Below are 13,204 nucleotides of genomic sequence, written 5' to 3'. Positions count from 1 at the left end.
CTGGTGTCTGGATGGATGCCACTGGAGGTAGGGGCACCTGCAAGCCGAGACGAAGAACAGAAATCATCCTCTGCTTTTTCTGTCTTGTTTCTTTGTTACTTTATAAGAGAGGCATAAATAAGATAAACTGTGAATCTTCCCTACTAAAATTTCAGAAATGAAACCATTTTTAAAGTCTACACAGCTTATATTCTGCCTATACCTGTCTTTTCAAAACAGCATCATATTTATTAAATGTTAATTAACTCAATTAACTCCCTGTTGAAACCTTCTATTAAAGAATATGAAATGCACTACGTAAAAGCACCACGCCTGCAGTGACTACCTTAGCTGTCTTGACAGCAGTGCAGTCAGCCCCCACCATCCCGTGACCCTGAGCTCCTGATGCTGGTAAGAGCACGCTGCCGCCTCAGATGGAGAGAAACTGTGAAAGCATTCTCTGAAATGTACAGCACTGACAAAACATAACTGAGAAATAGCAGGCTCCTTTGAGGCTGTCATTTTCTGTTTCTGGCCAACCCCGGTCAATGAGCAGAACCACCCCATTCCTGAGCCATGGGACTCACGTGGGAAGCAGTTTTGGAGAAATTTCCAGATATAGAATGTAACCAACTATACATAGAACTCTGACAAAAGAAACGATGAAATACTCTGATTTTGGAAGACAGTCAAAATATTCTCCTAAGCCTTAGTAGCAGGAAAGACTGGGCTTCTCCTAAGCCACTTATTTATTTCACAGCCAGTGAGCATTTCCCATAAACTCTGTTACCCTGTGTCTGGTGGGAGCCTCGGGCACACTCTTGCTGTCCATCTTATAAATGACAGGGCAGAGGTGTGTGTCTCACATCTGCAACCCTCAAACAGGCTCGCCTCCTAGCCTCACTGTCTGAACTTGGCCCTATTTTCTCACCTGTTTATTTGGTATCTGTTCTTCTCTAAGCTGCCTGAAATGCTTCTTGGAACAAGTCAGAAGAACGAGTGGGTAGAGAAATGGACAGATGGACAGGTGAGAGATGGGCAGACAGACAGAGAGACTCCAAGAAAAGGGGAACAAAGAAAATTTCCTATGCAAAACCCTCTTCTAGTCTGGGAAGAAAACCACCATGGAGAAGTGTGAAGAGGCAGGTAGCTTAGGACTGTTTCTTGGATTCCATGAAATGTCACACCAAGAGACGAGAGGGTAGAAATATAAATAATAAAAGAAAAAAGCATGCATGCTTGAAAAATATATCTACAATATGTACTTACTAAAGAATACATTCAAATAAGCAGGGCCAAATAACACAATCCTTGGGTATTTACAGAAGTGGGAATCCCACCTCCAAACCACAAGGCATCCCTTTGGAGCACTGAGAGTCTACACGGGGCGGTCATAAAGCCGTCTCCGCAAATCCATTCTATCCTGCACTTATGAGGAACGAGCAGCTGTGATCGGGCTGCCCACGCGCATCATTTACACCCCTCAGCACCTCTACGGGGGAGGGACGCCTAGCGAGCCCCGTCTCTGCAGGACAGAAAACAAGTCCGGGAGAGGCTAAGCCGACCTACCAGTTCTCCAACTCACAGGGCTGGTCACTCCAGAGCAGGACTCGAACTCGGAACCATGTTTGTAACCACAGTACTACCGTGATTTATGTGCTTTTTGTGTGTATAATTCATTTGTTTCCGGCATGAAAGGATATTTAATTAATGTTCGGTTGTCTTGTCTATCTCATTAGCTCACAATCAATCTTTATACTGTTCAATTGTACTCTTTTCCCCTGGACAAAGGAATGGGAAGAGCAGGGGTCAGAATGAGGAGGGGCTCCATTCTTTATCTGGTACCTCATCTCATCCAAGTCCCCAACGAGGGAGAAGGAGCAAATGTTCTCTTCATCTTTTAAAGAGAGGGCTCCACTGAGGGTGACTTTCTCAATTCCAAAACCAAGGCTGGGGACAGGGCACATGCAGCAACAAGAGCAGTATCACCTGTAGGAAGGCGAAAAGAGCTCACGGGAGGGCTCCGGTGGTGTGACTCATTTAATTTCAATCGATAAAAAATACCACAGTCTAAAAATACTAGCATGCAATGGATTTGCTCTTTCTTGATATCTAGCAAGTTTCCACAGCCCCCATGTAACATTATCATGTACCAGTGAAAGGAAGAGTCTACAGACAGGGAAAATCAATGCCACAGGCAGGCTGAAAACCAGGCTGGAGGAAAGGAAGAGAAAGGGCATAGTTAAGAAGAGGGGAAAGGCTGAGAAAAAGACATCATCACAAGGACTCTCAAGCATCATCCAACAATCATATAATCATTCATTCAAGACAGAGTTACTGAGGTCTTATTTTGTGGAAGATTTTACAGAGGGCAAAGCAAGAGCACAGCGTCCATGGTGGCAGCAAGTGGCGGGGCTCAAATACACTTCTGATCCCGGTACCTTGCACACTTGTCCTCAGTATAAAGGCAAAGAAAAAAAAGTAAAATAATACTCTGTAAACTCAACGCATTGCTGAAAAAAATTAAAGAAGACCTAAATACCTGGACAGACACACCACGCACATTCCTGGATCAGAAGACAGCGCTCTTGAAATGGCAGTGCTCCCCAGAGCGATCCATACATTCAACGTGGTCTCGATCACAATCCCAGCAGGCTCCTCTGCAGAAACTGACAGCTTGCTGCTACAATTCATATGGGAATTCGAGGGTCTAAGTGACAAAAACATACTTGAAGAAGAAGAACAACATGAGAGGACCTGTAATTCTCAATATCAAACCTTACAACTGTATCTCCAGGTGAGGTTAGAGGCCATCTTTAAGTTATTATTGTTTTTATCCTTATTTTCCAAATTCTCTACAATGAATATAACTGTTACAATATGAAAACTAAAAAGTAACGTACCTTTTAAAACATGCACACCGATTCATTCATTGGGAAAAAAATATTTTAACTATAAAGAGTTAAACAAATATCTAGTGAGAAAGGACTACTTAAAAAAAAGTGCGTTTAAATTTTTCATAAATTGAAAACTGAAAAGCACAAACACATCAAGTTTCTAGGGAGACCGATGCAACATATTAATAGTTATTTCCATAATTCTAATTTAACAATGAAAACTCAAGAAAGGGAAAACTGTGATTGACAGCCAACTGCAAACACATGGAGAGCAAAGGCCTAGAAATCACAGTTCCTTTAACTCTGCTACTGACTCAATAGGAGAGGAAATTCCTCACTGAGGGGACAGTGGAATCCCATGCATAAGAGAGGATACACTGTACAAACTGCACTAGAATCGGGGGTGATTTTCTTAGAAGAATTCTAAAGTTACAACATTGCTGAAAAAGTATAAAAACACTGACAGACAGATTAAAACACACAGTCATATATATTATATAGAAACATATGAAGTCTGCTCCCATGTTGCATAGAAATACAAACATATTTGTTCATTTATGGGCACTGATTACTTTATCCCAGGTAGAATATTTCAACTAAAACAAATAATCAATAATACACTCTTCTTGTCAAATTTAGTTGATAAGTTACTCTGCTATGTAACCATAATGTGTATAAGATAGATCTAAAGTTAGTGAAAAAGAGCTTTGTGTGGTTTCTTGAACTCTTCTCAAAATTCCAAGCTTAATTTTAAAATAGAACTGAGCAGTATTTCTATATGCTCTTTTCCCTCGTGAAATGAACAACACAGTCTGTTGTCCAAATACTGTCCTTACAATGATTCACGAGCACCGTATCCTAACAAAACTGCTGGACAGCAAGGCACTATCCAGACACTGTGACCAAACAAATGAAACACAAAGAAGACAGTGACCATATTCTGGAGGGCTTATAATCTGTGTCAACATCGGGGTTTTTATTTGATTGGTTTGATTGGGTAGCAAAATGAAATCAATCAGGTACTTTCTTCTTTGAGCATTCTGTAAGTCATGACTGTTTTTAGTGTCATGAGCAGGAGAGACTTAAGCATGAATTGATTGGGTCAACTAGCAACAATCATCACTCGAGGGTGAGTAATAAAGAAGTTAACTGATAGCAATGCTTCTGCCTACATGAGACCTAAAATAAAGCTACACTGACCTCTGCAAGGAAAATGAGGTGATGCGGTCCCCAATGAGAAAACAAACTAACAAGAAATCAAAAAAGGAAAGACTTTTTCATTAACGATTCCAGGAAGGAGTGGAGCATGGAGGGGAAGAGCACAGATGCTCGGGACAAACATGAGGGTCTGAACTCCCACAACACTGGGTAGCTGTAACACTGATATGTCAGTGAAATTTTCTGCATCTCAGTCTCCTATCCACAGACTGGGAAGAACAACAGCACCCATCTCCTAGAACGGTCCTAAGAATTAAGTTATTTTATATATAAAAGTTTAAATAAAATACCTCGGATTTTAAATATTACCCCAAAAGCACAAGGAACAAAGAAAACAGAGATAAATTGGAGTTCATGAAAATTTAAAACTTTGCTTCAAAGGACACCATACAGAAAGTGAAAAAAAACACACAGGAGAAAATTTTTTCAAATCATTTATCTGATTAGGAATTTGTATCTCCAAATAAGAAAAAAACTCCTACAACTCAACAATAGAAAGGCAACTCAATTAAAAAGTGAATAATGGATCTGAAAAGGTATTTTTCAAGGAAAATATACAAATGGCCAATAAGCACAATCAAACGATGTTCAATATCTTTAGCTTTAAGGGAAATAAAGTCAAAACCACTAGGAGAAACCGCTTCACACTCACTACAATAGGTTATAATTAAAAAAGTGTAACAAGCAGTAATGAAGACACAGACTAATTGGAGCTCGCAGCCCTTGCTGGTGAGGACGTAACACAGCGTGGCCACTTTGGAAAACAGCCTGGCAGGGCCTCAGAGAGTGAAATGTTTGGTTTCTGGATGACCCAGCAATTCTGCTCTCTGGGCACACACATAAGAGAACTGAAAAGAAATGTCCACATAAAAACTCCTACAGGAATATTCACGGCGCCATTATTCATTAGAGCCAAAAAGCAGAAACAAAAAAAATGCCTATCACCTGATGAATGGGTAAACAGTGGGTCCCAGCCATACAGTGGAATATAATTCAGCAATGGCAAAGCATAGAGTACTGACCCAGGCCGCAACGTGGACAAAAATTGAAAACGTTACTCAGTGTGAAAGAAGTCAGTCACAATAGACGGTTCCATTTACTTGAAATGACTGGGTTTATATGAAATGTCCAACACAGGCAAATCCACAGAGAGAGAAGAGTGGCTCCTTGGGGCTGGGGGAGGATGGGGAAAATGGGAAAGACTGCTTATGCGTACGGGGCTTCCTGTTGGGGGGATGAAAATGTTCTAAGATTCACTGGGATGCACAATTCTCGGCATAGGGTAAAAACCGCTGTACAGCTGTATATGTTAATGGGTGAATTGTATTAAAACTGTTAAGAACAAAAGCCACCTCGGGCCAGTACCTTCCCATAGTAAATGCAAATTGCGAGCTTTTATTACAGGAAGAAAAACTGCCCTCAGCATGAAAGCAGGAGATCAGCAAATGTGAGTTAACCGAAATTGGATAAGAGCATTTCACTTGAAACAGTTGCTGAGTGTACAAGAAATATTCACAAATAGGAAAATCAGCTTGACATCACGAAGAAGCATTCTGCTTCAAATGAAGATCAAGGATTCGGTAATCCCAGCTGCTAGAAATGACCAGAGAAGAAACCTGTTTCTTCAAACAAGCACCAGAGCCAACAAGGAAATGGTGGTGAGGAAAGCAGGTGAACGAAAATCTGGAACAGTTTGCTATAAGAAATTTCTCCACTGAAAATTCAAAAATAAAATGAAAGTGATGCAATGCGGTGTTGACCTCGCGTGAATGGGCTTCCTCCGGTGCTCGACAGTTCTGTAATCCCGAATGAGAGACTCAGGAGAATCAGCATGGCTCCTGGGAGCCCCAAGTGACTGCCCACCAGCACGCTGACCACCATCACATCTGCCAGGGTTGAATTGTAAAGAAGAGACCAACTTCTGAAAGGCACAGGAAAAGTTGACAAGGGAAGAAAAGGCTGTGGTCAGTCCTGGGATAGAGGCCCTGTGAGCAGAGGCCAGAAGGCTGCAGGTGAACCACAAGGAAGCAGATCTCAATTATGTTCTCTCTCTCCCTCCGGTAGGAGAGATAAAACTGCATCCTTCTCACCTGGAACTCTGGGTTCTGGCTGGCAGAAATCTTACCGACACGGAATGATTATTCAAGACAGTGGAAAAAGTCCAGAAATCGATAGGGAGTAGGGAGCCTACTCCACGAGCCTCTCAAATTCTCCCATATTTATTGTGTTTAATCAAAGGAAATAGTCATTAACAGTTGTGTGATAGTAAGCAGGAACTTGGGCAAAGTCTGTATGAGACAGAGATTGTAGAATCCACCAGGAGTGCATAGTCTTAGTGTATCTTTAGGGAAGTCATGGGGTGAGAGGAACAAAATACATTCTTTAGGTATGTGAATTACAAAGCAGACAACCAGACCAGCCAGGTCCTTGTTGTGGGGGTAACAGACTATCTAACAGCACACAAGCCCAGCTTTTATAGCTGAGGTCCTGGGTCCTTGCTTTGCAATGAGCAGAGTGCTATCTAAAACCTCAACTATGCAAGCAAAGCATTGTCTCTGCTCTTTAAGGCAAGGAGACAGGAGTGAGGATGCACAGGCCCCTGCTTGCAAAGCAGTTACTAAGCATATTTTTTCTTCTTAAAGTTGACATGCGGCTGGGGTCTGTTACAATTTGTTAACCCAATCAAGGGCTCCCAAATGGAATCATTATGGAGAAAACACTGGGATGACAAATCCTGGTTTTGGGTCATTTCCTGCCAGCAGAGCCACTCTAGCAGGGTCTAGGCACATCCCTGAATAACGATCCCACAGAACCACCCACATTCTTAACTCCTGGTGCTTGAAACTTAATTTTAGCTCTACACAACTTAAAGTAGAAAAGTTTCAGAAATAAAAGATATTATATAATTTTTATAGCTCATCATAGGACTGATTTTTCTCATTGCTCTAAGCTGCTGCTACTTGGTAAAGCACTTAATTCTGCAGCTGAATTCAATACTTTCCACTGTGCATAACTAGCCAGTTTGGTCTCGCTAAATTCTATTGGTCAAATACCGATACACTTAATTGATTTCATTGTTCATCAATTTCAGCTGGGAGGAGAGGGAGTGTCACTCTTTTCCTCAGCCCACCCTCAATTCTTTTATCATCAGCAACTCAGGCCTCCTGAAAACAAGACAAAGCATTTGTTTCCCTTCTTCTACACTTTCCACAAACCCAACACAAAACATCAGCCTGAAGAAAGAATTCAACACAAATGTTAAAACAAAAATCTATAAACCTGAAGTATTTCCATCTCCGATTCATGATACACAATGACATGAGAATAAGTGTGTCAGGCACAAAGCATGCGTGAGCCTAACCACCTGATTGATATTCTTCAAAGGAAGGAAGGATTTCGTATTTTTTATTACCACTCTTTGTCATTGTTTCTGATTAAGCCAAAAAATAGTTTATGAAATAATTTAGCACTGCAATAACAGATTTTTGTTGTATCAATTACAGAAGACATTCAGAGGGGATGGGAAAAGCCACCTCTGTAAAAAATGCAAAATATCTTCCCCTGTTAAGAACACGTATACAAAATGCAACAGAGAATTCAAATTCTTGAGGAGAGGAGCAAAAGCCACAGAACCAAAGCAAAGTAATACTATGAGTGAATTCAAAATTCACTGGACAAACATGCTCAATGCATTCAATGAATTTTAAAGCACACTGCAAAACATTCACTTAATGATCTGCAGGCTAGAGGAACAATTTCACTCTTTAACAGACAGCAGAAACCAATAGGGTGCCCCACCAAACTACGACCAAAGAACAATCAGGTTTTTAAAAGTTCTGACAAATCAACATGTTCTAAAGATCAAAATCCAAAAATTTTAAACATTCATAATGTTTCACCATAATGTTCACCACAATGAAACAAGCACTTAAAAAAACAAAAAACCCAAAGAAACTAAGCACATAGATCATGTACCTGGATCAATGAGCACTTCATGTACCACTGGAAGAAAGAATAGGTTATAGCCTTTTACTTGAAAAATAAAACTACTTTTAAAGATAAATGCTAAAACACATTTCATCATTCATGTTGCCTTGAAAAACCTGAGGCCCTTGTATCTGATTAGAAAAGCAATTCTGAGTAATAGTATGTTACATTTCAGTGCCAGTTTGCTTTAGAAGAAAAGAGAAAAGAAAAGCTACTGTTTCCTGTTTCTCATATCCTGCATAAAGTGTGAAGTGCCTCCTTGCCTCTTTCTCCTCCCGTTTTCTAAGCTCATGCTCCACAACACTTCAGAAACAAGTATGAGAACCACTTATTCCCACCAATATGCCAAATGACAAAAGAAAATCAATTTATTTTTGTAAATATATGCCTATACCTTGAACTGGAAGAGAAAGGTATCAGAAGTATATATGGAACTTATTTCTACCTTCCTGAAATCACACACACAAACGTTCACACAGACACAGACACATACCCCCTGGATTACTGGGCACTTCACAAGCTTAGGACTTCCAACTTCTAGAAGATAACTTTGTAGTTAGTTTAAAATACAAAACTGTCAGCTTTTGAAAGCCTTGATCATCTGCTAAACCATCCAAATATCAAAGAGACCCAATTAGTCTTTTCTGTAGAATGTAATTTCCCATGATGGCAAAACAGACCCTAAGAAGTACTGGATCCAAGTCTCGTGTTTATCACTAGCTATGATCGTTTTTAAGCACATTAACAGATTCAGAAATGTATGTCCCAACAACATTTATTCTTATTGAAATAGTATACGTGTTCAATTGCCTATACAGAGACTAGGTCCCATGATGGTGTTTAAGAGCTCTTTTGTGTATTGCAATATGTATTTTTAAGTGCAGACAAGGAGAGTGGCTATTACTCAGTTGTAGAGCACCTGTTTAGCATGCACAATGTCCTGGCTTCAGTCCCCAGTACTTCCAAAAAATAAATAAAAATAAGGGCATATTTAAAAATAAGAATAAAGTTATAAAAAATACAGACTAAAAACCACTGCAATATAAAAGCCACAATTACAATAAAAAAAAAAGTGTTTCTATCAAATATTGACTATATGCCAATCACAGAGACAACCAGAAATCACACCTGATAACCATCACGTGTGATTCTCAGCAACCCTACTAAGTAGACATGGATGAGAAACCCGGCCCTGCGGATGAGGAGACGGGGCTCGGAGTAGCCGGGGACGCTGACCGTCCTGCTCCCCGGGACACCGCGTCAGCCCAGGGCAAGCGCTGACGGAGCTGCACAGAGGGGACTCCCAGCTGCATGGAACCTTGGGGCACTGGGGAGTCCCAGAAAACACTAAAAATTGTTCAGTGAAAAACCAGCTCAAATATATTACACTGTGCCACATCCTTTAAACAGGGAACATGACTGAGACCGTTTTGATGCCTCCGTGTCCTTTCTGTCATCATCAGTTACTTGCCCGCTCAGCGCAACCAGTGATAAACTGGACCCCATATGAACTGCACTCAGATGGAAGAGCTTTTAAAGTTGTTTTATGAAGTTTGTAGGACTCTGTCTATGCCTCACACAGACGGTCATCCATCACTTCTCACCAGTGTGGATGTACCACCTGAAATCACTCCTTTCTGCTTTTTAAAGTCCCTTCATCTACTCCAGACTTTTCAACAGCAAAGCAGCACCTCAACCACAGACAATGGACAGCTTCTCACCAAATGGACTTGAACAGCCCATCAGACTTCCTGGAAGCCCTTTTCTTCTATTAAACCCACTTTCAGGTACTTCATCATTTTCTGATTAGTGGACTTGGCCTCTGAGTGGCCTACTCAGAGAGCTCCCAGCCTCAGATCCGGGTGTGGGATAGGACCCTGCTGTTGGGGGAAATCAGTGCGGAAGGCGGACATACTCCAGTCAGGACTGCATGGGTAGAAGTGCCACAACGTGCTCAAAAATTATGCAGTCAGCACCCCTGGGCTCCCATGGACTGGTTTCACATTAACCAAACCCATGAGACACTGATGCAAGAAAACTAGAAACTTAACTTATTAATGTAACAGAAGACGTGAAACTATGAACCAGGCTGCAATATCAGAGTTCAACCATGAGTACATTTTCTCAACGGCCTAATCACGGGCAGGCAGTCACATAGCAAGCATGGAAAGAAGCAGAGCAGGAAGGGTTTCTAGATTAACTCAATGGACTAAATTTCTGTTATACGAAAAGTTCTACTGCCTGGAAAACAATTAACGCTAATCACGGTGCACTCTTCGTGGACAGTGGCCGATACTCGACTGAGAGCACCTGTGTAACTCTCCTTTCTCTGCCTTTCTGGGCTAACTGATGCACAGAGGTACAGAGATCAAGGCATGCAGGTACCTCTAAACAACCAAAGCTCATCTCTGTGAGCCTCAAAACCAGACAGCCAGGGTTAAAATACCAGCTCTGCCACTTACTAGTTTTTTGACCTTGGCCAAATTACTTACCCTCTGTGTGCCTCAATTTCCACACTGTAAAACTGGGATAACAATCAAACCTTCCTTACTCGCTTGTTGAGAAGATTGAAGGATTCATTTCTGTAAAACTCTCAGAGAAGAATGTAGCACATTTTTGGTGCTCAACATACGTCAACTTAATATTAAAGTGATTTACAAGTCTCCCTTCTAATCATCCTCTCTGTTTCCCGGCTAGACTAAGTCCCAAAGGAAATCCTTATTTCTCCTTTTATAAACTCTTGGGGAGCAGCCTTCTGTTCTATCCCACCACCTGTTTAAACTGAAGGAGGGGATGCCTCCTCCCCACTCCTCTGGGCCATGGAGAGTGCTTCTTCCTTCACACCCCTGACCCCTGGCCCACAGCTATCCCTCCTCACACTAACAGAGTGAGTTGTGATTCTGGGGAGACAAGCAGGGCATGTGAAACCCTTCCTTTCCCTCCAGTGTTGGCCACCCTTGGGAAGCAACCGGGATGCTCAGCTCCATGGCAGGACAGCCCTGTGCATGATGGGGCACATCCTCTCAAGGGAAGGCTCGCTGTGGCCCAGAGATACCTGCGACAGGGTGAGTCTCTACTCCTGGGACACAGAATCATGACACGCATTTTCCCAGAGCCCTGAAGTTCATGGAGAACGTGGCTTCATCAGTAACAATGAAGACATTTATCGCCTGTCTAGTCTTTTGTGTCATCTCTCAGTTGGCTGCTGGAGACAACATGTGTGTAAGTATTAGATGCCCTTAAGCCCCAACATGTATGAAGTAACAAAAAATTCTGTGGCTTAACGTTGGTTCAGGGCGGCTGTGTAACTGTTCTGACTCTGCTGATGCTTAATTATGGGTATAGGAACTATGGAACCTCCTCAAATATCTTTCATCATAAAACCAGCTTTTCTTATTTTCCTGTTTCTTAGTAATTGCCAAAGACCATCAAATGATGGCTTCACACAAAACGGCAGCTAAAGTTTAAGAGCCCTCTTGACATACACACTGTGGGAAACACTTTACATAATTTCTAATTCTCACAATTCTACAAAGCAGATACAAGCGTCCCCATCTCACAGACGAGGGAAAAACTCAGAACGAACTGACTCAGGCTCACGTGGCTCAGTGGCAGCACGTGCACACAAAACCAAGTCAAAACACTTCACACCTTCGTATATGTACCAAATCACCTCCCACCAATTAACACACAGCTGCGGGGTCAATACTCAGGGAACTCAATGCACTTTTCACCTTTAAGGTGTTCCAGAGGCCGCTTCTAGCTCTTTTTTAAAATCCTGGCTCACTGGTTTCTAACACTGGAAGCAAAGTCAGAATTTGCCACTGTTTGCACAGCAAGTCTGAAATGTTCACAGCGAGATGACAGAATAAAACAAAGTTATAAGCAGAATAATTTTTCCAGGTAAAGAGACACAATGGACATTGTGCTATTCTGAAGCGTTAAGCAAAGTAATCAAAATAAAATCACGTTGTTTAAGCCTTCTTTGACAAACAGGAAAATTAAGACTGTAAGAAGGTGCATCTGTGCCACCTATGGCTAAAAAGACCTTCCAGGTTGCCGGGAAAGATGCAACACAAAAATTGCCTGTAGGATCAGAAACGAGAATCAGGTAACTAAAAGCTTACGTACCACATACTACACTTTGATTCGGGGGAAGGGAGGGGTATACAGTATTTAATCTGATATTGCTAATAGTCCTGGATATAAACAGAAGTCATAGGCTCATGGAAACTCGTCTTAAAAGAGGGAAGAATACAGTCCAGAAACTTCATTTTACAGGAGGGGAGACTGAGACCTGGGATCTGTCCTCCTGGCAATCCGCAGCAATGCTCTCCTAGGCCTCGTGTCTTGCACTGTAGCAAAAACCAACAGATCTGTACTACGCCTACATTCATAAAAGTCACGTCTGTATTTTTCCAACAGCAGGTTATCTAAGTATCTTGCAAAATACTTCTCAAAGAGCCAGGAAATCATACAAGTTTGATGAAATACAAAAACATTTATTTACATAATACAACAGCATGAGCTTTATTCTATCTATTAAGAAAGTGACACGTCAAATCAATGTTTTGATATTTTAAACCTGTTAAGAGTGCAGGAAAAATATCAAAATTTTCTTTAATCACAATATAGAGAAGCTTACTCCCTGAAAATGATCAATGTGGATTTTTCTAAACTTAATGGATCTGTTCAGAGTCAGACGAATTTAAATGTCTGAGTGGATGGTTACACGGCAACGTGAATTCTGAGTTGTAACAATACATATGCTGAGTAAATAACCTTCAAGGTCATCTGCTTAAGGCAATGTAACTAGTCCCTGTCTCACTAGAATGATACAGATTTCATTAAAATTTCATACTGCACTAAAAATAGAATCCTTGTTTCTTTAAACCATTTTCATATATATCATATATATACATATTGAATATGCATCAGAAATAAGCCACCCTCTTTAGTATTCAGAGTTGATCCTTCTAAAGTATCAGTCATTGTGACAGCACATTTTTATTAAGCAGCTCTACGGTGCTTTGTATACAAGGTGTCTAACTCTCACAGTCAGACAAGGTAAACGATATTACTCAAATTTCACAAACGAGGAAATGTACTTAAGCCATGAAAAC

At 41.1% G+C, this 13,204-nt stretch overlaps 1 pseudogene; it reads right to left on the bottom strand.

Annotated features, from left to right (window-relative positions):
• Positions 1 to 13,204, bottom strand: part of LOC140691964 (trafficking protein particle complex subunit 9-like) — a 31,297-nt pseudogene continuing 18,093 nt past the window's right edge.

The sequence above is a fragment of the Vicugna pacos genome, chromosome X (genome assembly GCF_048564905.1).
Source record: "Vicugna pacos chromosome X, VicPac4, whole genome shotgun sequence".
Taxonomy (NCBI): Eukaryota; Metazoa; Chordata; class Mammalia; order Artiodactyla; family Camelidae; genus Vicugna; species Vicugna pacos.
Note: the sequence above shows the minus strand (reverse complement) of the source record. Positions and strands in the feature narration are given on the sequence as shown.